At 62.9% G+C, this 24,654-nt stretch overlaps 3 non-coding genes across 3 annotated transcripts; all 3 read left to right on the top strand.

The window, feature by feature from the left end:
• The first annotated feature begins 5,937 nt into the window (after nt 1-5,937).
• On the top strand, nt 5,938-6,056 carry LOC131872402 (5S ribosomal RNA). The gene has a single exon (XR_009370555.1). It is a non-coding gene; the product is annotated as a 5S ribosomal RNA (ribosomal RNA).
• Nucleotides 6,057-13,860: 7,804 nt separating this feature from the next.
• Nucleotides 13,861-13,979, top strand: LOC131872401 (5S ribosomal RNA). The gene has a single exon (XR_009370554.1). It is a non-coding gene; the product is annotated as a 5S ribosomal RNA (ribosomal RNA).
• Nucleotides 13,980-21,796: 7,817 nt separating this feature from the next.
• On the top strand, nt 21,797-21,915 carry LOC131872400 (5S ribosomal RNA). The gene has a single exon (XR_009370553.1). It is a non-coding gene; the product is annotated as a 5S ribosomal RNA (ribosomal RNA).
• The last annotated feature ends 2,739 nt before the right edge of the window (nt 21,916-24,654 follow it).

The raw sequence follows: 24,654 nt of genomic DNA, 5'->3' as shown, positions 1-24,654 counted from the left end.
CAACCCAGCCGAGGTGCCCACCCCGGCGAAGGTGCACGCGAGGTGCGTACCCGGGGCAAACCGGGCTCCGACTTCGTGCACGCCGCACCTTGGAGCACACTTCGGAGCGCTCCTTGGTGCGCACCATGGTGCCCACCAGGCCGCGCAACCCAGCCAAGGTGTGCGCACCAAGGTGCACGCGAGGTGCGCACCCGGGGCAAACCGGGGTCCGACTTCGTGCACGCCGCACCTTGGAGCACACATCGGGGCGCTCCCGGGTTCGCACCGGCGTTGCGCACCGTGGTGGGCACCTCGGAGCACACCAAGGTGGGCAGCGAGGTGCGCACCTTTGATGCGATGCCTTCACTAATTTCCATAAAAGGCAAAAAAAAAACGAGATTTTAAAATTTCCGTTTTGAAAGATAGTGAGAAAAAGGGAATGCTGGTGCCATCTTGAGCCCGCCCTGGTGCGCAGCCCAGCCAAGGTGTGCGCACCAAGGTGCCCACCCTGGCGAAGGTGCGCGCCCGGGCAATTAACCCAACTTCCAACTTCGCGCGCGCCAGGGTGGGAGCGCACCCAACAACCGGGCCTGGGAAGAGCCAATGCGAGAAACCCCACCAAACGCTCTGACAAAAAAAGAGGGGGCGCTCCAGTAACCCCGCTTCGGAGCGCACCCTGGGCAAACCCAGCCAAGGTGCCCACCCCGGCCAAGGTGCAGGCGAGGTGCGCACCCGGGGCAAACCGGGCTCCGACAACGTGCACGCCGCACCTTGGAGCACACTTCGTAGCGCTCCCGGGTGCGCACCTCAGAGCACACCAAGGTGGGCAGCGAGGTGCGCACCTTTGATGCGCTGCCTTCACTAATTTCCAGAAAAGGCAAAAAAAAAAGGAGATTTTAAAATTTCCGTTTTGAAAGATAGTGAAAAAAACGGAACGCGCGTGCCATCTTGAGCCCGCCCTGGTGCGCAGCCCAGGTAAGGTGCCCACCCTGGCAAAGGTGCGCACCCGGGCAATTAACCCTACTTCCGACTTCGTGCGCGCCAGGGTGGCAACCGGGCCTCGGAAGAGCCAATGCGAGAAACCCCACCAAACGCTCCGACAAAAAAAGAGGCGGCGCTCCAATAACCCCGCTTCGGAGCGCAGCCGGGGCAAACCCAGCCAAGGTGCCCACCCCGACGAAGGTGCACGCGAGGTGCGCACCCGGGGCAAACCGGGCTCCGACAACGTGCACGCAGCACCTTGGAGCACACTTCGAAGCACTCCCGGGTGCCCACCGGCGTTGCGCACCGTGGTGGGCAGCGAGGTGCGCACCTTTGATGCGCTGCCTTCACTAATTTCCAGAAAAAGGCAAAAAAAAATGAGATTTTAAAATTTCCATTTTGAAAGATAGTGAAAAAAAAGGAACGCGGGTGCCATCTTGAGCCCGCCCTGGTGCGCAGCCCAGGCAAGGCATGCGCACCAAGGTGCCCACCCGAGGTGCACACCCGGGGCAAACCGGGCTCCGACTTCGTGCAGGCCGCACCTTGGAGCACACTTCGGAGCGCTCCTTGGTGCGCACCATGGTGCCCACCAGGGCGCGCAACCCAGCCAAGGTCTGCACACCAAGGTGCCCACCCCGGCGAAGGTGCACGCGAGGTGCGCACCCGGGGCAAACCGGGCTCCGACTTCGTGCACGCCATGGTGCCCACCGCGGCGAAGGTGCACGCGAGGTGCGCACCCGGGGCAAACCGGGCTCCGACTTCGTGCACGCCGCACCTTGGAGCACACTTCGGAGCGCTCCTTGGTGCGCACCATGGTGCCCACCAGGGCGCGCAACCCAGCCAAGGTGTGCGCACCAAGGTGCACGCGAGGTGCGCACCCGGGGCAAACCGGGGTCCGACTTCGTGCACGCCGCACCTTGGAGCACACATCGGAGCGCTCCCAGGTTCGCACCAGCGTTGCGCACCTTTGATGCGCTGCCTTCACTAATTTCCAGAAAAGGCAAAAAAAAACGAGATTTTAAAATTTCCGTTCTGAAAGATAGTGAAAAAAACGGAACGCGGGTGCCATCTTGAGCCCTTCCTGGTGCGCACCCCAGGCAAGTTGTGCGCACCAAGGTGCCCACCCTGGCGGAGGTGCGCGCCCGGGGCAATCCGGGCTCCGACTTCGTGCACTGCATGGTGCCCACCAAGGCGCGCAACCCAGCCAAGGTGCCCACCGCAGCGAAGGTGCACGCGAGGTGCGCACGCGAGGTGCACACCCGGGGCAAACCGAGCTCCGACTTCGTGCACGCCGCACCTTGGAGCACACTTCAGAGCGCTCCTTGGTGCGCACCAGGGCGCGCAACCCAGCCGAGGTGCCCACCCCGGCGAAGGTGCACGCGAGGTGCGCACCCGGGGCAAACCGGGCTCCGACTTCGTGCACGCCATGGTGCCCACCGCGGCGAAGGTGCGCACCCGGGGCAAACCGGGCTCCGACTTCGTGCACGCCGCACCTTGGAGCACACTTCGGAGCGCTCCTTGGTGCGCACCATGGTGCCCACCAGGCCGCGCAACCCAGCCAAGGTGTGCGCACCAAGGTGCACGCGAGGTGCGCACCCGGGGCAAACCGGGGTCCGACTTCGTGCACGCCGCACCTTGGAGCACACATCGGGGCGCTCCCGGGTTCGCACCGGCGTTGCGCACCGTGGTGGGCACCTCGGAGCACACCAAGGTGGGCAGCGAGGTGCGCACCTTTGATGCGATGCCTTCACTAATTTCCATAAAAGGCAAAAAAAAAACGAGATTTTAAAATTTCCGTTTTGAAAGATAGTGAGAAAAAGGGAATGCTGGTGCCATCTTGAGCCCGCCCTGGTGCGCAGCCCAGCCAAGGTTTGCGCACCAAGGTGCCCACCCTGGCGAAGGTGCGCGCCCGGGCAATTAACCCAACTTCCAACTTCGCGCGCGCCAGGGTGGGAGCGCACCCAACAACCGGGCCTGGGAAGAGCCAATGCGAGAAACCCCACCAAACTCTCTGACAAAAAAAGAGGGGGCGCTCCAGTAACCCCGCTTCGGAGCGCACCCTGGGCAAACCCAGCCAAGGTGCCCACCCCGGCCAAGGTGCAGGCGAGGTGCGCACCCGGGGCAAACCGGGCTCCGACAACGTGCACGCCGCACCTTGGAGCACACTTCGTAGCGCTCCCGGGTGCGCACCTCAGAGCACACCAAGGTGGGCAGCGAGGTGCGCACCTTTGATGCGCTGCCTTCACTAATTTCCAGAAAAGGCAAAAAAAAAAGGAGATTTTAAAATTTCCGTTTTGAAAGATAGTGAAAAAAACGGAACGCGCGTGCCATCTTGAGCCCGCCCTGGTGCGCAGCCCAGGTAAGGTGCCACCCTGGCAAAGGTGCGCACCCGGGCAATTAACCCTACTTCCGACTTCGTGCGCGCCAGGGTGGCAACCGGGCCTCGGAAGAGCCAATGCGAGAAACCCCACCAAACGCTCCGACAAAAAAGAGGCGGCGCTCCAATAACCCCGCTTCGGAGCGCAGCCGGGGCAAACCAAGCCAAGGTGCCCACCCCGACGAAGGTGCACGCGAGGTGCGCACCCGGGGCAAACCGGGCTCCGACAACGTGCACGCAGCACCTTGGAGCACACTTCGAAGCACTCCCGGGTGCCCACCGGCGTTGCGCACCGTGGTGGGCAGCGAGGTGCGCACCTTTGATGCGCTGCCTTCACTAATTTCCAGAAAAAGGCAAAAAAAAATGAGATTTTAAAATTTCCGTTTTGAAAGATAGTGAAAAAAAAGGAACGCGGGTGCCATCTTGAGCCCGCCCTGGTGCGCAGCCCAGGCAAGGCATGCGCACCAAGGTGCCCACCCGAGGTGCACACCCGGGGCAAACCGGGCTCCGACTTCGTGCAGGCCGCACCTTGGAGCACACTTCGGAGCGCTCCTTGGTGCGCACCATGGTGCCCACCAGGGCGCACCCGAGGCAAACCAGGCTCCGACTTCGTGCACGCCGCACCTTGGAGCACACATCGGAGCGCTCCCAGGTTCGCACCAGCGTTGCGCACCTTTGATGCGCTGCCTTCACTAATTTCCAGAAAAGGCAAAAAAAAACGATATTTTAAAATTTCCGTTCTGAAAGATAGTGAAAAAAACGGAACGCGGGTGCCATCTTGAGCCCTTCCTGATGCGCAGCCCAGGCAAGTTGTGCGCACCAAGGTGCCCACCCTGGCGGAGGTGCGCGCCCGGGGCAAACCGGGCTCCGACTTCGTGCACTGCATGGTGCCCACCAAGGCGCGCAACCCAGCCAAGGTGCCCACCGCAGCGAAGGTGCACGCGAGGTGCGCACCCGAGGTGCACACCCGGGGCAAACCGGGCTCCGACTTCGTGCACGCCGCACCTTGGAGCACACTTCAGAGCGCTCCTTGGTACGCACCAGGGCGCGCAACCCAGCCAAGGTGCTCACCCCGGCGAAGGTGCACGCGAGGTGCGCACCCGGGGCAAACCGGGCTCGGACTTCGTGCACGCCGCACCTTGGAGCACACATCGGAGCGCTCCCGGGTTCGCACCAGCATTGCGCACCTTTGATGCGCTGCCTTCACTAATTTCCAGAAAAGGCAAAAAAAAGAAAAAAATGAGATTTTAAAATTTCCGTTTTGAAAGATAGTGAAAAAAACGGAACGCGGGTGCCATCTTGAGCCCGCCCTGGTGTGCAGCCCAGGCAAGTTGTGCGCACCAAGGCACCCACCCTGGCCAAGGTGGGTCACGGGGTGGGTCCTAGGGTGGGTAACGGGGTGGGTACTAAGGTGCGTGCCAAGGTGGGTCATAGGGTGGGTGCCAAGGTGGGCACCAGGGTGGGTGTGCACCAACCCTAGCCAGGGTAGGTCACGGGGTGGTTGTCGGGGTGGGCGTCAAGGAGCCAAGGTGGGTGGCAAGTAGCCAAGTTGCGTGCCAAGGTGGGTGTCGGGGTGGGTGCCAAGGATCCAAGGTGGGTGCCAAGGAACCAAGGTGGGTGTCTGGGTGGGTGCCGAGGTGGGAGCCAGGGTGGGTCCCAAGGTGAGTGCAAAGGTGGGTGCCAGGGTCAAGGTGAGTGCCAATGTGGGTTCCAAGGTGCCAGGGTCAGGGTGAGTGCCAATGTGGGTTCAAAGGTGCTAAGTTGGGTGCGAGGTTGGGTGCGAGGGTGGGTGGGTGCCAAGGTGTGCTAGGTGGAAGCCCGGGTGGGTCGGCATCCCATGGGTGTCGAGTTGGGTGCCTGATGGGTGCTTCTTGTCAAGTTTTAGTCGTCGGGACTCATTTCGAGCCTTAGAGGTCGTTTCTTGTCCGGTTGCCCTGTCTTCGACCTGGGAACCCAATTTTGGTCCTCGGGTCCCATTTTTTTTTGTCTCGCATCCCACTTTTGGCCTGTGGCCTTTTCGGGGTCGATTCTCGTTTTGGGCATCAGAGCATGTTTCTTCTCCTAAAACCCAATATTTGTTTATTAAGTCTCGGAACACATTTTTGTTCTCGTGGACCCATCATGGGTCTTGGAACGCATTTGTGGTCCTTGGGTCCCATTTTGCATCCCGAAACTTGTGTTTTGGTGCTTGATCCCTATTTTGGGTGCCCACCTTGCACCAAGTGCGCACCCGGGGCAAACCGAGCGCCTTGGTGCACCGGGGCAAGATCGAGCGTGCACCCGAGGCGCCCCGAACATGCACCAAGGTGCACTCGGCCCACATGTGAGCGCAGGTCGTTGCGCCCGAGGTGGTGTGTGGGCACCGCGTTGCAGACGGGACACTGCACGCACACGACGCCCCCTCCAGGTGCACGCACGTAGGCCGGGCCGGGTGCACACCCGACGCCCTAGCAAGGTGCGCGCACCAGGGCAGGGCTCACACTTGGCGAACGGGGCGCACTTCGCGAGGGAGGGTGTGCACCTCGACGGGGGTGGGTGGCCGGGGTGGATTCGCACGTGGGTCGCGGTTTGCTAAGTACACACTGCGACAAGCTCATAACGGGTGCGATCATACCAGCGTTAGTGCACCGGATCCCATCAGAACTCCGCAGTTAAGCGCGCTTGGGCCGGAGTAGTACTGGGATGGGTGACCTCCCGGGAAGTCCCGGTGTTGCACCCTTTTTTAGTTTTTCGCCGGGCGTCGCAATGCTATTTGAATAAACCTTTTGCCCGTTTGCGTTCTCGTCGGGGCCGGGCCGGGCCGGGGTGCGCTGCCCGCACTACCGCGCGCGCGGGGGCGACACCGAGCGCGCACCCGAGGCGCCCCGAGCACACAGGCCACGGTGCAACCCGGGCGTTGTGCGCGCACCCCGGTGCGCCCGAGGTGCTGCGCGCGCACCCAGGTGAAATCGGTGTGCACCTCGGCCAGTGCGCGCTCGGTCGAGTCGCGCACGTTGGCCAAGGTGCACGGTGATGTTTCTTACTCTAAGGTTCCGCACCAGACGCCCGGGACAGGTGAGCGAAGCTGGGCGGGGCCGGGTGCGCGGCCGGGGCAGGTGCACGCAGCTGGAGAGAGCTTTGGAGCACACTTCGGAGCGCACCAATGATGCGCTCCATTCAAAAGTTTCCTGAAAAGGCAAAAAAAGTTGAGATTATAGAATTTCCCACTTGAGAGATTGTAAAAAAAAAAAATTTAAAATGAAGGAAACGCGGGTGCCAAGGTGTGCGCAGCCCAGCCAAGGTGTGCGCACCAAGGCGCCCACCCTGGCGAAGGTGCACGCAAGGTGCGCACCCGAGGCAAACCGGACAATTAACCCAACTTTCGACTTCGCGCGCACCTTGGAGCGCACTTCGGAGCGCTCCTTGGTGCGCACCAATCTTGGGCACCTCGGAGTGCACCATGGCGCCCACCAAGGTGCGCACCCGGGGCAAACCAAGCTCCGACTTCGTGCGCACCTTGGAGCGCACGAAAGGTGCGCACCATGGCGCCCACCAAGGTGCGCAGCCCAGCCAAGGCGTGCGCATCAAGGTGCGCACCCTGGCGAAGGTGCGCACCCGGGGCAAACCGAGCTCCGACTTCGTGCGCACCTTGGAGCGCACAAAAGGTGCGCAACCCAGCCAAGGTGTGCGCACCCCGGTCAAACCGAGCTCCGAATCGTGCGCACCAGAGGTGCACGCCATCGTGCGCACCTTGGAGCACACTTCGGAGCCCTCCTTGGTGCGCGCCGATGTTGCGCACCTCGGAGCGCACCCGGGGAAAACAATGCAATTAACCCGACTTTCGACTTCGTGGGCACCTCGGAGCGCTCTCGGGTTCGCACCTCGGAGCACACCGAGGTGCGCACCTTTGATGCGCTGCCTTCACCAATTTCCAGAAAAGGCAAGAAAACATTGAGAAGGTGTGCGCACCGAGGTGCCCACCCTGGCGAAGGTGCACGCGAGGTGCGCACCCGGGGCAAACCGGGCTCCGACTTCGTGCACGCCGCACCTTGGAGCACACTTCGGAGCGCTCCTTGGTGCGCACCAGGGCGCGCAACCCAGCCGAGGTGCCCACCCCGGCGAAGGTGCACGCGAGGTGCGCACCCGGGGCAAACCGGGCTCCGACTTCGTGCACGCCATGGTGCCCACCGCGGCGAAGGTGCACGCGAGGTGCGCACCCGGGGCAAACCGGGCTCCGACTTCGTGCACGCCGCACCTTGGAGCACACTTCGGAGCGCTCCTTGGTGCGCACCATGGTGCCCACCAGGGCGCGCAACCCCGCCGAAGGTGCACGCGAGGTGCGCACCCGGGGCAAACCGGGCTCCGACTTCGTGCACGCCGCACCTTGGAGCACACTTCGGAGCGCTCCTTGGTGCGCACCATGGTGCCCACCAGGGCGCGCAACCCCGCCGAAGGTGCACGCGAGGTGCGCACCCGGGGCAAACCGGGCTCCGACTTCGTGCACGCCATGGTGCGCACCGCGGCGAAGGTGCGCACCCGGGGCAAACCGGGCTCCGACTTCGTGCACGCCGCACCTTGGAGCACACTTCGGAGCGCTCCTTGGTGCGCACCAGGGCGCGCAACCCAGCCGAGGTGCCCACCCCGGCGAAGGTGCACGCGAGGTGCGTACCCGGGGCAAACCGGGCTCCGACTTCGTGCACGCCGCACCTTGGAGCACACTTCGGAGCGCTCCTTGGTGCGCACCATGGTGCCCACCAGGCCGCGCAACCCAGCCAAGGTGTGCGCACCAAGGTGCACGCGAGGTGCGCACCCGGGGCAAACCGGGGTCCGACTTCGTGCACGCCGCACCTTGGAGCACACATCGGGGCGCTCCCGGGTTCGCACCGGCGTTGCGCACCGTGGTGGGCACCTCGGAGCACACCAAGGTGGGCAGCGAGGTGCGCACCTTTGATGCGATGCCTTCACTAATTTCCATAAAAGGCAAAAAAAAAACGAGATTTTAAAATTTCCGTTTTGAAAGATAGTGAGAAAAAGGGAATGCTGGTGCCATCTTGAGCCCGCCCTGGTGCGCAGCCCAGCCAAGGTGTGCGCACCAAGGTGCCCACCCTGGCGAAGGTGCGCGCCCGGGCAATTAACCCAACTTCCAACTTCGCGCGCGCCAGGGTGGGAGCGCACCCAACAACCGGGCCTGGGAAGAGCCAATGCGAGAAACCCCACCAAACGCTCTGACAAAAAAAGAGGGGGCGCTCCAGTAACCCCGCTTCGGAGCGCACCCTGGGCAAACCCAGCCAAGGTGCCCACCCCGGCCAAGGTGCAGGCGAGGTGCGCACCCGGGGCAAACCGGGCTCCGACAACGTGCACGCCGCACCTTGGAGCACACTTCGTAGCGCTCCCGGGTGCGCACCTCAGAGCACACCAAGGTGGGCAGCGAGGTGCGCACCTTTGATGCGCTGCCTTCACTAATTTCCAGAAAAGGCAAAAAAAAAAGGAGATTTTAAAATTTCCGTTTTGAAAGATAGTGAAAAAAACGGAACGCGCGTGCCATCTTGAGCCCGCCCTGGTGCGCAGCCCAGGTAAGGTGCCCACCCTGGCAAAGGTGCGCACCCGGGCAATTAACCCTACTTCCGACTTCGTGCGCGCCAGGGTGGCAACCGGGCCTCGGAAGAGCCAATGCGAGAAACCCCACCAAACGCTCCGACAAAAAAAGAGGCGGCGCTCCAATAACCCCGCTTCGGAGCGCAGCCGGGGCAAACCCAGCCAAGGTGCCCACCCCGACGAAGGTGCACGCGAGGTGCGCACCCGGGGCAAACCGGGCTCCGACAACGTGCACGCAGCACCTTGGAGCACACTTCGAAGCACTCCCGGGTGCCCACCGGCGTTGCGCACCGTGGTGGGCAGCGAGGTGCGCACCTTTGATGCGCTGCCTTCACTAATTTCCAGAAAAAGGCAAAAAAAAATGAGATTTTAAAATTTCCGTTTTGAAAGATAGTGAAAAAAAAGGAACGCGGGTGCCATCTTGAGCCCGCCCTGGTGCGCAGCCCAGGCAAGGCATGCGCACCAAGGTGCCCACCCGAGGTGCACACCCGGGGCAAACCGGGCTCCGACTTCGTGCAGGCCGCACCTTGGAGCACACTTCGGAGCGCTCCTTGGTGCGCACCATGGTGCCCACCAGGGCGCGCAACCCAGCCAAGGTCTGCACACTAAGGTGCCCACCCCGGCGAAGGTGCACGCGAGGTGCGCACCCGGGGCAAACCGGGCTCCGACTTCGTGCACGCCATGGTGCCCACCGCGGCGAAGGTGCACGCGAGGTGCGCACCCGGGGCAAACCGGGCTCCGACTTCGTGCACGCCGCACCTTGGAGCACACTTCGGAGCGCTCCTTGGTGCGCACCATGGTGCCCACCAGGGCGCGCAACCCAGCCAAGGTGTGCGCACCAAGGTGCACGCGAGGTGCGCACCCGGGGCAAACCGGGGTCCGACTTCGTGCACGCCGCACCTTGGAGCACACATCGGAGCGCTCCCAGGTTCGCACCAGCGTTGCGCACCTTTGATGCGCTGCCTTCACTAATTTCCAGAAAAGGCAAAAAAAAACGATATTTTAAAATTTCCGTTCTGAAAGATAGTGAAAAAAACGGAACGCGGGTGCCATCTTGAGCCCTTCCTGGTGCGCAGCCCAGGCAAGTTGTGCGCACCAAGGTGCCCACCCTGGCGGAGGTGCGCGCCCGGGGCAAACCGGGCTCCGACTTCGTGCACTGCATGGTGCCCACCAAGGCGCGCAACCCAGCCAAGGTGCCCACCGCAGCGAAGGTGCACGCGAGGTGCACACCCGGGGCAAACCGGGCTCCGACTTCGTGCACGCCGCACCTTGGAGCACACTTCAGAGCGCTCCTTGGTGCGCACCAGGGCGCGCAACCCAGCCGAGGTGCCCACCCCGGCGAAGGTGCACGCGAGGTGCGCACCCGGGGCAAACCGGGCTCCGACTTCGTGCACGCCATGGTGCCCACCGCGGCGAAGGTGCGCACCCGGGGCAAACCGGGCTCCGACTTTGTGCACGCCGCACCTTGGAGCACACTTCGGAGCGCTCCTTGGTGCGCACCATGGTGCCCACCAGGCCGCGCAACCCAGCCAAGGTGTGCGCACCAAGGTGCACGCGAGGTGCGCACCCGGGGCAAACCGGGGTCCGACTTCGTGCACGCCGCACCTTGGAGCACACATCGGGGCGCTCCCGGGTTCGCACCGGCGTTGCGCACCGTGGTGGGCACCTCGGAGCACACCAAGGTGGGCAGCGAGGTGCGCACCTTTGATGCGATGCCTTCACTAATTTCCATAAAAGGCAAAAAAAAAACGAGATTTTAAAATTTCCGTTTTGAAAGATAGTGAGAAAAAGGGAATGCTGGTGCCATCTTGAGCCCGCCCTGGTGCGCAGCCCAGCCAAGGTTTGCGCACCAAGGTGCCCACCCTGGCGAAGGTGCGCGCCCGGGCAATTAACCCAACTTCCAACTTCGCGCGCGCCAGGGTGGGAGCGCACCCAACAACCGGGCCTGGGAAGAGCCAATGCGAGAAACCCCACCAAACTCTCTGACAAAAAAAGAGGGGGCGCTCCAGTAACCCCGCTTCGGAGCGCACCCTGGGCAAACCCAGCCAAGGTGCCCACCCCGGCCAAGGTGCAGGCGAGGTGCGCACCCGGGGCAAACCGGGCTCCGACAACGTGCACGCCGCACCTTGGAGCACACTTCGTAGCGCTCCCGGGTGCGCACCTCAGAGCACACCAAGGTGGGCAGCGAGGTGCGCACCTTTGATGCGCTGCCTTCACTAATTTCCAGAAAAGGCAAAAAAAAAAGGAGATTTTAAAATTTCCGTTTTGAAAGATAGTGAAAAAAACGGAACGCGCGTGCCATCTTGAGCCCGCCCTGGTGCGCAGCCCAGGTAAGGTGCCACCCTGGCAAAGGTGCGCACCCGGGCAATTAACCCTACTTCCGACTTCGTGCGCGCCAGGGTGGCAACCGGGCCTCGGAAGAGCCAATGCGAGAAACCCCACCAAACGCTCCGACAAAAAAAGAGGCGGCGCTCCAATAACCCCGCTTCGGAGCGCAGCCGGGGCAAACCAAGCCAAGGTGCCCACCCCGACGAAGGTGCACGCGAGGTGCGCACCCGGGGCAAACCGGGCTCCGACAACGTGCACGCAGCACCTTGGAGCACACTTCGAAGCACTCCCGGGTGCCCACCGGCGTTGCGCACCGTGGTGGGCAGCGAGGTGCGCACCTTTGATGCGCTGCCTTCACTAATTTCCAGAAAAAGGCAAAAAAAAATGAGATTTTAAAATTTCCGTTTTGAAAGATAGTGAAAAAAAAGGAACGCGGGTGCCATCTTGAGCCCGCCCTGGTGCGCAGCCCAGGCAAGGCATGCGCACCAAGGTGCCCACCCGAGGTGCACACCCGGGGCAAACCGGGCTCCGACTTCGTGCAGGCCGCACCTTGGAGCACACTTCGGAGCGCTCCTTGGTGCGCACCATGGTGCCCACCAGGGCGCACCCGAGGCAAACCGGGCTCCGACTTCGTGCACGCCGCACCTTGGAGCACACATCGGAGCGCTCCCAGGTTCGCACCAGCGTTGCGCACCTTTGATGCGCTGCCTTCACTAATTTCCAGAAAAGGCAAAAAAAAACGATATTTTAAAATTTCCGTTCTGAAAGATAGTGAAAAAAACGGAACGCGGGTGCCATCTTGAGCCCTTCCTGATGCGCAGCCCAGGCAAGTTGTGCGCACCAAGGTGCCCACCCTGGCGGAGGTGCGCGCCCGGGGCAAACCGGGCTCCGACTTCGTGCACTGCATGGTGCCCACCAAGGCGCGCAACCCAGCCAAGGTGCCCACCGCAGCGAAGGTGCACGCGAGGTGCGCACCCGAGGTGCACACCCGGGGCAAACCGGGCTCCGACTTCGTGCACGCCGCACCTTGGAGCACACTTCAGAGCGCTCCTTGGTACGCACCAGGGCGCGCAACCCAGCCAAGGTGCTCACCCCGGCGAAGGTGCACGCGAGGTGCGCACCCGGGGCAAACCGGGCTCGGACTTCGTGCACGCCGCACCTTGGAGCACACATCGGAGCGCTCCCGGGTTCGCACCAGCATTGCGCACCTTTGATGCGCTGCCTTCACTAATTTCCAGAAAAGGCAAAAAAAAGAAAAAAATGAGATTTTAAAATTTCCGTTTTGAAAGATAGTGAAAAAAACGGAACGCGGGTGCCATCTTGAGCCCGCCCTGGTGTGCAGCCCAGGCAAGTTGTGCGCACCAAGGCACCCACCCTGGCCAAGGTGGGTCACGGGGTGGGTCCTAGGGTGGGTAACGGGGTGGGTACTAAGGTGCGTGCCAAGGTGGGTCATAGGGTGGGTGCCAAGGTGGGCACCAGGGTGGGTGTGCACCAACCCTAGCCAGGGTAGGTCACGGGGTGGTTGTCGGGGTGGGCGTCAAGGAGCCAAGGTGGGTGGCAAGTAGCCAAGTTGCGTGCCAAGGTGGGTGTCGGGGTGGGTGCCAAGGATCCAAGGTGGGTGCCAAGGAACCAAGGTGGGTGTCTGGGTGGGTGCCGAGGTGGGAGCCAGGGTGGGTCCCAAGGTGAGTGCAAAGGTGGGTGCCAGGGTCAAGGTGAGTGCCAATGTGGGTTCCAAGGTGCCAGGGTCAGGGTGAGTGCCAATGTGGGTTCAAAGGTGCTAAGTTGGGTGCGAGGTTGGGTGCGAGGGTGGGTGGGTGCCAAGGTGTGCTAGGTGGAAGCCCGGGTGGGTCGGCATCCCATGGGTGTCGAGTTGGGTGCCTGATGGGTGCTTCTTGTCAAGTTTTAGTCGTCGGGACTCATTTCGAGCCTTAGAGGTCGTTTCTTGTCCGGTTGCCCTGTCTTCGACCTGGGAACCCAATTTTGGTCCTCGGGTCCCATTTTTTTTTGTCTCGCATCCCACTTTTGGCCTGTGGCCTTTTCGGGGTCGATTCTCGTTTTGGGCATCAGAGCATGTTTCTTCTCCTAAAACCCAATATTTGTTTATTAAGTCTCGGAACACATTTTTGTTCTCGTGGACCCATCATGGGTCTTGGAACGCATTTGTGGTCCTTGGGTCCCATTTTGCATCCCGAAACTTGTGTTTTGGTGCTTGATCCCTATTTTGGGTGCCCACCTTGCACCAAGTGCGCACCCGGGGCAAACCGAGCGCCTTGGTGCACCGGGGCAAGATCGAGCGTGCACCCGAGGCGCCCCGAACATGCACCAAGGTGCACTCGGCCCACATGTGAGCGCAGGTCGTTGCGCCCGAGGTGGTGTGTGGGCACCGCGTTGCAGACGGGACACTGCACGCACACGACGCCCCCTCCAGGTGCACGCACGTAGGCCGGGCCGGGTGCACACCCGACGCCCTAGCAAGGTGCGCGCACCCGGGCAGGGCTCACACTTGGCGAACGGGGCGCACTTCGCGAGGGAGGGTGTGCACCTCGACGGGGGTGGGTGGCCGGGGTGGATTCGCACGTGGGTCGCGGTTTGCTAAGTACACACTGCGACAAGCTCATAACGGGTGCGATCATACCAGCGTTAGTGCACCGGATCCCATCAGAACTCCGCAGTTAAGCGCGCTTGGGCCGGAGTAGTACTGGGATGGGTGACCTCCCGGGAAGTCCCGGTGTTGCACCCTTTTTTAGTTTTTCGCCGGGCGTCGCAATGCTATTTGAATAAACCTTTTGCCCGTTTGCGTTCTCGTCGGGGCCGGGCCGGGCCGGGGTGCGCTGCCCGCACTACCGCGCGCGCGGGGGCGACACCGAGCGCGCACCCGAGGCGCCCCGAGCACACAGGCCACGGTGCAACCCGGGCGTTGTGCGCGCACCCCGGTGCGCCCGAGGTGCTGCGCGCGCACCCAGGTGAAATCGGTGTGCACCTCGGCCAGTGCGCGCTCGGTCGAGTCGCGCACGTTGGCCAAGGTGCACGGTGATGTTTCTTACTCTAAGGTTCCGCACCAGACGCCCGGGACAGGTGAGCGAAGCTGGGCGGGGCCGGGTGCGCGGCCGGGGCAGGTGCACGCAGCTGGAGAGAGCTTTGGAGCACACTTCGGAGCGCACCAATGATGCGCTCCATTCAAAAGTTTCCTGAAAAGGCAAAAAAAGTTGAGATTATAGAATTTCCCACTTGAGAGATTGTAAAAAAAAAAAATTTAAAATGAAGGAAACGCGGGTGCCAAGGTGTGCGCAGCCCAGCCAAGGTGTGCGCACCAAGGCGCCCACCCTGGCGAAGGTGCACGCAAGGTGCGCACCCGAGGCAAACCGGACAATTAACCCAACTTTCGACTTCGCGCGCACCTTGGAGCGCACTTCGGAGCGCTCCTTGGTGCGCACCAATCTTGGGCACCTCGGAGTGCACCATGGCGCCCACCAAGGTGCGCACCCGGGGCAAACCGAGCTCCGACTTCGTGCGCACCTTGGAGCGCACGAAAGGTGCGCACCATGGCGCCCACCAAGGTGCGCAGCCCAGCCAAGGCGTGCGCATCAAGGTGCGCACCCTGGCGAAGGTGCGCACCCGGGGCAAACCGAGCTCCGACTTCGTGCGCACCTTGGAGCGCACAAAAGGTGCGCAACCCAGCCAAGGTGTGCGCACCCCGGTCAAACCGAGCTCCGAATCGTGCGCACCAGAGGTGCACGCCATCGTGCGCACCTTGGAGCACACTTCGGAGCCCTCCTTGGTGCGCGCCGATGTTGCGCACCTCGGAGCGCACCCGGGGAAAACAATGCAATTAACCCGACTTTCGACTTCGTGGGCACCTCGGAGCGCTCTCGGGTTCGCACCTCGGAGCACACCGAGGTGCGCACCTTTGATGCGCTGCCTTCACCAATTTCCAGAAAAGGCAAGAAAACATTGAGAAGGTGTGCGCACCGAGGTGCCCACCCTGGCGAAGGTGCACGCGAGGTGCGCACCCGGGGCAAACCGGGCTCCGACTTCGTGCACGCCGCACCTTGGAGCACACTTCGGAGCGCTCCTTGGTGCGCACCAGGGCGCGCAACCCAGCCGAGGTGCCCACCCCGGCGAAGGTGCACGCGAGGTGCGCACCCGGGGCAAACCGGGCTCCGACTTCGTGCACGCCATGGTGCCCACCGCGGCGAAGGTGCACGCGAGGTGCGCACCCGGGGCAAACCGGGCTCCGACTTCGTGCACGCCGCACCTTGGAGCACACTTCGGAGCGCTCCTTGGTGCGCACCATGGTGCCCACCAGGGCGCGCAACCCCGCCGAAGGTGCACGCGAGGTGCGCACCCGGGGCAAACCGGGCTCCGACTTCGTGCACGCCGCACCTTGGAGCACACTTCGGAGCGCTCCTTGGTGCGCACCATGGTGCCCACCAGGGCGCGCAACCCCGCCGAAGGTGCACGCGAGGTGCGCACCCGGGGCAAACCGGGCTCCGACTTCGTGCACGCCATGGTGCGCACCGCGGCGAAGGTGCGCACCCGGGGCAAACCGGGCTCCGACTTCGTGCACGCCGCACCTTGGAGCACACTTCGGAGCGCTCCTTGGTGCGCACCAGGGCGCGCAACCCAGCCGAGGTGCCCACCCCGGCGAAGGTGCACGCGAGGTGCGTACCCGGGGCAAACCGGGCTCCGACTTCGTGCACGCCGCACCTTGGAGCACACTTCGGAGCGCTCCTTGGTGCGCACCATGGTGCCCACCAGGCCGCGCAACCCAGCCAAGGTGTGCGCACCAAGGTGCACGCGAGGTGCGCACCCGGGGCAAACCGGGGTCCGACTTCGTGCACGCCGCACCTTGGAGCACACATCGGGGCGCTCCCGGGTTCGCACCGGCGTTGCGCACCGTGGTGGGCACCTCGGAGCACACCAAGGTGGGCAGCGAGGTGCGCACCTTTGATGCGATGCCTTCACTAATTTCCATAAAAGGCAAAAAAAAAACGAGATTTTAAAATTTCCGTTTTGAAAGATAGTGAGAAAAAGGGAATGCTGGTGCCATCTTGAGCCCGCCTTGGTGCGCAGCCCAGCCAAGGTGTGCGCACCAAGGTGCCCACCCTGGCGAAGGTGCGCGCCCGGGCAATTAACCCAACTTCCAACTTCGCGCGCGCCAGGGTGGGAGCGCACCCAACAACCGGGCCTGGGAAGAGCCAATGCGAGAAACCCCACCAAACGCTCTGACAAAAAAAGAGGGGGCGCTCCAGTAACCCCGCTTCGGAGCGCACCCTGGGCAAACCCAGCCAAGGTGCCCACCCCGGCCAAGGTGCAGGCGAGGTGCGCACCCGGGGCAAACCGGGCTCCGACAACGTGCACGCCGCACCTTGGAGCACACTTCGTAGCGCTCCCGGGTGCGCACCTCAGAGCACACCAAGGTGGGCAGCGAGGTGCGCACCTTTGATGCGCTGCCTTCACTAATTTCCAGAAAAGGCAAAAAAAAAAGGAGATTTTAAAATTTCCGTTTTGAAAGATAGTGAAAAAAACGGAACGCGCGTGCCATCTTGAGCCCGCCCTGGTGCGCAGCCCAGGTAAGGTGCCCACCCTGGCAAAGGTGCGCACCCGGGCAATTAACCCTACTTCCGACTTCGTGCGCGCCAGGGTGGCAACCGGGCCTCGGAAGAGCCAATGCGAGAAACCCCACCAAACGCTCCGACAAAAAAAGAGGCGGCGCTCCAATAACCCCGCTTCGGAGCGCAGCCGGGGCAAACCCAGCCAAGGTGCCCACCCCGACGAAGGTGCACGCGAGGTGCGCACCCGGGGCAAACCGGGCTCCGACAACGTGCACGCAGCACCTTGGAGCACACTTCGAAGCACTCCCGGGTGCCCACCGGCGTTGCGCACCGTGGTGGGCAGCGAGGTGCGCACCTTTGATGCGCTGCCTTCACTAATTTCCAGAAAAAGGCAAAAAAAAATGAGATTTTAAAATTTCCGTTTTGAAAGATAGTGAAAAAAAAGGAACGCGGGTGCCATCTTGAGCCCGCCCTGGTGCGCAGCCCAGGCAAGGCATGCGCACCAAGGTGCCCACCCGAGGTGCACACCCGGGGCAAACCGGGCTCCGACTTCGTGCAGGCCGCACCTTGGAGCACACTTCGGAGCGCTCCTTGGTGCGCACCATGGTGCCCACCAGGGCGCGCAACCCAGCCAAGGTCTGCACACCAAGGTGCCCACCCCGGCGAAGGTGCACGCGAGGTGCGCACCCGGGGCAAACCGGGCTCCGACTTCGTGCACGCCATGGTGCCCACCGCGGCGAAGGTGCACGCGAGGTGCGCACCCGGGGCAAACCGGGCTCCGACTTCGTGCACGCCGCACCTTGGAGCACACTTCGGAGCGCTCCTTGGTGCGCACCATGGTGCCCACCAGGGCGCGCAACCCAGCCAAGGTGTGCGCACCAAGGTGCACGCGAGGTGCGCACCCGGGGCAAACCGGGGTCCGACTTCGTGCACGCCGCACCTTGGAGCACACATCGGAGCGCTCCCAGGTTCGCACCAGCGTTGCGCACCTTTGATGCGCTGCCTTCACTAATTTCCAGAAAAGGCAAAAAAAAACGAGATTTTAAAATTTCCGTTCTGAAAGATAGTGAAAAAAACGGAACGCGGGTGCCATCTTGAGCCCTTCCTGGTGCGCACCCCAGGCAAGTTGTGCGCACCAAGGTGCCCACCCTGGCGGAGGTGCGCGCCCGGGGCAATCCGGGCTCCGACTTCGTGCACTGCATGGTGCCCACCAAGGCGCGCAACCCAGCCAAGGTGCCCACCGCAGCGAAGGTGCACGCGAGGTGCGCACGCGAGGTGCACACCCGGGGCAAACCGGGCTCCGACTTCGTGCACGCCGCACCTTGGAGCACACTTCAGAGCGCTCCTTGGTGCGCACCAGGGCGCGCAACCCAGCCGAGGTGCCCACCCCGGCGAAGGTGCACGCGAGGTGCGCACCCGGGGCAAACCGGGCTCCGACTTCGTGCACGCCATGGTGCCCACCGCGGCGAAGGTGCGCACCCGGGGCAAACCGGGCTCCGACTTCGTGCACGCCGCACCTTGGAGCACACTTCGGAGCGCTCCTTGGTGCGCACCATGGTGCCCACCAGGCCGCGCAACCCAGCCAAGGTGTGCGCACCAAGGTGCACGCGAGGTGCGCACCCGGGGCAAACCGGGGTCCGACTTCGTGCACGCCGCACCTTGGAGCACACATCGGGGCGCTCCCGGGTTCGCACCGGCGTTGCGCACCGTGGTGGGCACCTCGGAGCACACCAAGGTGGGCAGCGAGGTGCGCACCTTTGATGCGATGCCTTCACTAATTTCCATAAAAGGCAAAAAAAAAACGAGATTTTAAAATTTCCGTTTTGAAAGATAGTGAGAAAAAGGGAATGCTGGTGCCATCTTGAGCCCGCCCTGGTGCGCAGCCCAGCCAAGGTTTGCGCACCAAGGTGCCCACCCTGGCGAAGGTGCGCGCCCGGGCAATTAACCCAACTTCCAACTTCGCGCGCGCCAGGGTGGGAGCGCACCCAACAACCGGGCCTGGGAAGAGCCAATGCGAGAAACCCCACCAAACTCTCTGACAAAAAAAGAGGGGGCGCTCCAGTAACCCCGCTTCGGAGCGCACCCTGGGCAAACCCAGCCAAGGTGCCCACCCCGGCCAAGGTGCAGGCGAGGTGCGCACCCGGGGCAAACCGGGCTCCGACAACGTGCACGCCGCACCTTGGAGCACACTTCGTAGCGCTCCCGGGTGCGCACCTCAGAGCACACCAAGGTGGGCAGCGAGGTGCGCACCTTTGATGCGCTGCCTTCACTAATTTCCAGAAAAGGCAAAAAAAAAAGGAGATTTTAAAATTTCCGTTTTGAAAGATAGTGAAAAAAACGGAACGCGCGTGCCATCTTGAGCCCGCCCTGGTGCGCAGCCCAGGTAAGGTGCCACCCTGGCAAAGGTGCGCACCCGGGCAATTAACCCTACTTCCGACTTCGTGCGCGCCAGGGTGGCAACCGGGCCTCGGAAGAGCCAATGCGAGAAACCCCACCAAACGCTCCGACAAAAAAAGAGGCGGCGCTCCAATAACCCCGCTTCGGAGCGCAGCCGGGGCAAACCAAGCCAAGGTGCCCACCCCGACGAAGGTGCACGCGAGGTGCGCACCCGGGGCAAACCGGGCTCCGACAACGTGCACGCAGCACCTTGGAGCACACTTCGAAGCACTCCCGGGTGCCCACCGGCGTTGCGCACCGTGGTGGGCAGCGAGGTGCGCACCTTTGATGCGCTGCCTTCACTAATTTCCAGAAAAAGGCAAAAAAAAATGAGATTTTAAAATTTCCGTTTTGAAAGATAGTGAAAAAAAAGGAACGCGGGTGCCATCTTGAGCCCGCCCTGGTGCGCAGCCCAGGCAAGGCATGCGCACCAAGGTGCCCACCCGAGGTGCACACCCGGGGCAAACCGGGCTCCGACTTCGTGCAGGCCGCACCTTGGAGCACACTTCGGAGCGCTCCTTGGTGCGCACCATGGTGCCCACCAGGGCGCACCCGAGGCAAACCGGGCTCCGACTTCGTGCACGCCGCACCTTGGAGCACACATCGGAGCGCTCCCAGGTTCGCACCAGCGTTGCGCACCTTTGATGCGCTGCCTTCACTAATTTCCAGAAAAGGCAAAAAAAAACGATATTTTAAAATTTCCGTTCTGAAAGATAGTGAAAAAAACGGAACGCGGGTGCCATCTTGAGCCCTTCCTGATGCGCAGCCCAGGCAAGTTGTGCGCACCAAGGTGCCCACCCTGGCGGAGGTGCGCGCCCGGGGCAAACCGGGCTCCGACTTCGTGCACTGCATGGTGCCCACCAAGGCGCGCAACCCAGCCAAGGTGCCCACCGCAGCGAAGGTGCACGCGAGGTGCGCACCCGAGGTGCACACCCGGGGCAAACCGGGCTCCGACTTCGTGCACGCCGCACCTTGGAGCACACTTCAGAGCGCTCCTTGGTACGCACCAGGGCGCGCAACCCAGCCAAGGTGCTCACCCCGGCGAAGGTGCACGCGAGGTGCGCACCCGGGGCAAACCGGGCTCGGACTTCGTGCACGCCGCACCTTGGAGCACACATCGGAGCGCTCCCGGGTTCGCACCAGCATTGCGCACCTTTGATGCGCTGCCTTCACTAATTTCCAGAAAAGGCAAAAAAAAGAAAAAAATGAGATTTTAAAATTTCCGTTTTGAAAGATAGTGAAAAAAACGGAACGCGGGTGCCATCTTGAGCCCGCCCTGGTGTGCAGCCCAGGCAAGTTGTGCGCACCAAGGCACCCACCCTGGCCAAGGTGGGTCACGGGGTGGGTCCTAGGGTGGGTAACGGGGTGGGTACTAAGGTGCGTGCCAAGGTGGGTCATAGGGTGGGTGCCAAGGTGGGCACCAGGGTGGGTGTGCACCAACCCTAGCCAGGGTAGGTCACGGGGTGGTTGTCGGGGTGGGCGTCAAGGAGCCAAGGTGGGTGGCAAGTAGCCAAGTTGCGTGCCAAGGTGGGTGTCGGGGTGGGTGCCAAGGATCCAAGGTGGGTGCCAAGGAACCAAGGTGGGTGTCTGGGTGGGTGCCGAGGTGGGAGCCAGGGTGGGTCCCAAGGTGAGTGCAAAGGTGGGTGCCAGGGTCAAGGTGAGTGCCAATGTGGGTTCCAAGGTGCCAGGGTCAGGGTGAGTGCCAATGTGGGTTCAAAGGTGCTAAGTTGGGTGCGAGGTTGGGTGCGAGGGTGGGTGGGTGCCAAGGTGTGCTAGGTGGAAGCCCGGGTGGGTCGGCATCCCATGGGTGTCGAGTTGGGTGCCTGATGGGTGCTTCTTGTCAAGTTTTAGTCGTCGGGACTCATTTCGAGCCTTAGAGGTCGTTTCTTGTCCGGTTGCCCTGTCTTCGACCTGGGAACCCAATTTTGGTCCTCGGGTCCCATTTTTTTTTGTCTCGCATCCCACTTTTGGCCTGTGGCCTTTTCGGGGTCGATTCTCGTTTTGGGCATCAGAGCATGTTTCTTCTCCTAAAACCCAATATTTGTTTATTAAGTCTCGGAACACATTTTTGTTCTCGTGGACCCATCATGGGTCTTGGAACGCATTTGTGGTCCTTGGGTCCCATTTTGCATCCCGAAACTTGTGTTTTGGTGCTTGATCCCTATTTTGGGTGCCCACCTTGCACCAAGTGCGCACCCGGGGCAAACCGAGCGCCTTGGTGCACCGGGGCAAGATCGAGCGTGCACCCGAGGCGCCCCGAACATGCACCAAGGTGCACTCGGCCCACATGTGAGCGCAGGTCGTTGCGCCCGAGGTGGTGTGTGGGCACCGCGTTGCAGACGGGACACTGCACGCACACGACGCCCCCTCCAGGTGCACGCACGTAGGCCGGGCCGGGTGCACACCCGACGCCCTAGCAAGGTGCGCGCACCCGGGCAGGGCTCACACTTGGCGAACGGGGCGCACTTCGCGAGGGAGGGTGTGCACCTCGACGGGGGTGGGTGGCCGGGGTGGATTCGCACGTGGGTCGCGGTTTGCTAAGTACACACTGCGACAAGCTCATAACGGGTGCGATCATACCAGCGTTAGTGCACCGGATCCCATCAGAACTCCGCAGTTAAGCGCGCTTGGGCCGGAGTAGTACTGGGATGGGTGACCTCCCGGGAAGTCCCGGTGTTGCACCCTTTTTTAGTTTTTCGCCGGGCGTCGCAATGCTATTTGAATAAACCTTTTGCCCGTTTGCGTTCTCGTCGGGGCCGGGCCGGGCCGGGGTGCGCTGCCCGCACTACCGCGCGCGCGGGGGCGACACCGAGCGCGCACCCGAGGCGCCCCGAGCACACAGGCCACGGTGCAACCCGGGCGTTGTGCGCGCACCCCGGTGCGCCCGAGGTGCTGCGCGCGCACCCAGGTGAAATCGGTGTGCACCTCGGCCAGTGCGCGCTCGGTCGAGTCGCGCACGTTGGCCAAGGTGCACGGTGATGTTTCTTACTCTAAGGTTCCGCACCAGACGCCCGGGACAGGTGAGCGAAGCTGGGCGGGGCCGGGTGCGCGGCCGGGGCAGGTGCACGCAGCTGGAGAGAGCTTTGGAGCACACTTCGGAGCGCACCAATGATGCGCTCCATTCAAAAGTTTCCTGAAAAGGCAAAAAAAGTTGAGATTATAGAATTTCCCACTTGAGAGATTGTAAAAAAAAAAAATTTAAAATGAAGGAAACGCGGGTGCCAAGGTGTGCGCAGCCCAGCCAAGGTGTGCGCACCAAGGCGCCCACCCTGGCGAAGGTGCACGCAAGGTGCGCACCCGAGGCAAACCGGACAATTAACCCAACTTTCGACTTCGCGCGCACCTTGGAGCGCACTTCGGAGCGCTCCTTGGTGCGCACCAATCTTGGGCACCTCGGAGTGCACCATGGCGCCCACCAAGGTGCGCACCCGGGGCAAACCGAGCTCCGACTTCGTGCGCACCTTGGAGCGCACGAAAGGTGCGCACCATGGCGCCCACCAAGGTGCGCAGCCCAGCCAAGGCGTGCGCATCAAGGTGCGCACCCTGGCGAAGGTGCGCACCCGGGGCAAACCGAGCTCCGACTTCGTGCGCACCTTGGAGCGCACAAAAGGTGCGCAACCCAGCCAAGGTGTGCGCACCCCGGTCAAACCGAGCTCCGAATCGTGCGCACCAGAGGTGCACGCCATCGTGCGCACCTTGGAGCACACTTCGGAGCCCTCCTTGGTGCGCGCCGATGTTGCGCACCTCGGAGCGCACCCGGGGAAAACAATGCAATTAACCCGACTTTCGACTTCGTGGGCACCTCGGAGCGCTCTCGGGTTTGCACCTCGGAGCACACCGAGGTGCGCACCTTTGATGCGCTGCCTTCACCAATTTCCAGAAAAGGCAAGAAAACATTGAGAAGGTGTGCGCACCGAGGTGCCCACCCTGGCGAAGGTGCACGCGAGGTGCGCACCCGGGGCAAACCGGGCTCCGACTTCGTGCATGCCGCACCTTGGAGCACACTTCGGAGCGCTCCTTGGTGCGCACCAGGGCGCGCAACCCAGCCGAGGTGCCCACCCCGGCGAAGGTGCACGCGAGGTGCGCACCCGGGGCAAACCGGGCTCCGACTTCGTGCACGCCATGGTGCCCACCGCGGCGAAGGTGCACGCGAGGTGCGCACCCGGGGCAAACCGGGCTCCGACTTCGTGCACGCCGCACCTTGGAGCACACTTCGGAGCGCTCCTTGGTGCGCACCATGGTGCCCACCAGGGCGCGCAACCCCGCCGAAGGTGCACGCGAGGTGCGCACCCGGGGCAAACCGGGCTCCGACTTCGTGCACGCCGCACCTTGGAGCACACTTCGGAGCGCTCCTTGGTGCGCACCATGGTGCCCACCAGGGCGCGCAACCCCGCCGAAGGTGCACGCGAGGTGCGCACCCGGGGCAAACCGGGCTCCGACTTCGTGCACGCCATGGTGCGCACCGCGGCGAAGGTGCGCACCCGGGGCAAACCGGGCTCCGACTTCGTGCACGCCGCACCTTGGAGCACACTTCGGAGCGCTCCTTGGTGCGCACCAGGGCGCGCAACCCAGCCGAGGTGCCCACCCCGGCGAAGGTGCACGCGAGGTGCGTACCCGGGGCAAACCGGGCTCCGACTTCGTGCACGCCGCACCTTGGAGCACACTTCGGAGCGCTCCTTGGTGCGCACCATGGTGCCCACCAGGCCGCGCAACCCAGCCAAGGTGTGCGCACCAAGGTGCACGCGAGGTGCGCACCCGGGGCAAACCGGGGTCCGACTTCGTGCACGCCGCACCTTGGAGCACACATCGGGGCGCTCCCGGGTTCGCACCGGCGTTGCGCACCGTGGTGGGCACCTCGGAGCACACCAAGGTGGGCAGCGAGGTGCGCACCTTTGATGCGATGCCTTCACTAATTTCCATAAAAGGCAAAAAAAAAACGAGATTTTAAAATTTCCGTTTTGAAAGATAGTGAGAAAAAGGGAATGCTGGTGCCATCTTGAGCCCGCCCTGGTGCGCAGCCCAGCCAAGGTGTGCGCACCAAGGTGCCCACCCTGGCGAAGGTGCGCGCCCGGGCAATTAACCCAACTTCCAACTTCGCGCGCGCCAGGGTGGGAGCGCACCCAACAACCGGGCCTGGGAAGAGCCAATGCGAGAAACCCCACCAAACGCTCTGACAAAAAAAGAGGGGGCGCTCCAGTAACCCCGCTTCGGAGCGCACCCTGGGCAAACCCAGCCAAGGTGCCCACCCCGGCCAAGGTGCAGGCGAGGTGCGCACCCGGGGCAAACCGGGCTCCGACAACGTGCACGCCGCACCTTGGAGCACACTTCGTAGCGCTCCCGGGTGCGCACCTCAGAGCACACCAAGGTGGGCAGCGAGGTGCGCACCTTTGATGCGCTGCCTTCACTAATTTCCAGAAAAGGCAA

The sequence above is a fragment of the Cryptomeria japonica genome, unplaced genomic scaffold (assembly GCF_030272615.1).
Source record: "Cryptomeria japonica unplaced genomic scaffold, Sugi_1.0 HiC_scaffold_588, whole genome shotgun sequence".
Classification (NCBI taxonomy): Eukaryota; Viridiplantae; Streptophyta; class Pinopsida; order Cupressales; family Cupressaceae; genus Cryptomeria; species Cryptomeria japonica.
The sequence above is the reverse complement of the archived record's forward strand: the minus strand, read 5'-3'. Positions and strand labels throughout refer to the sequence as shown.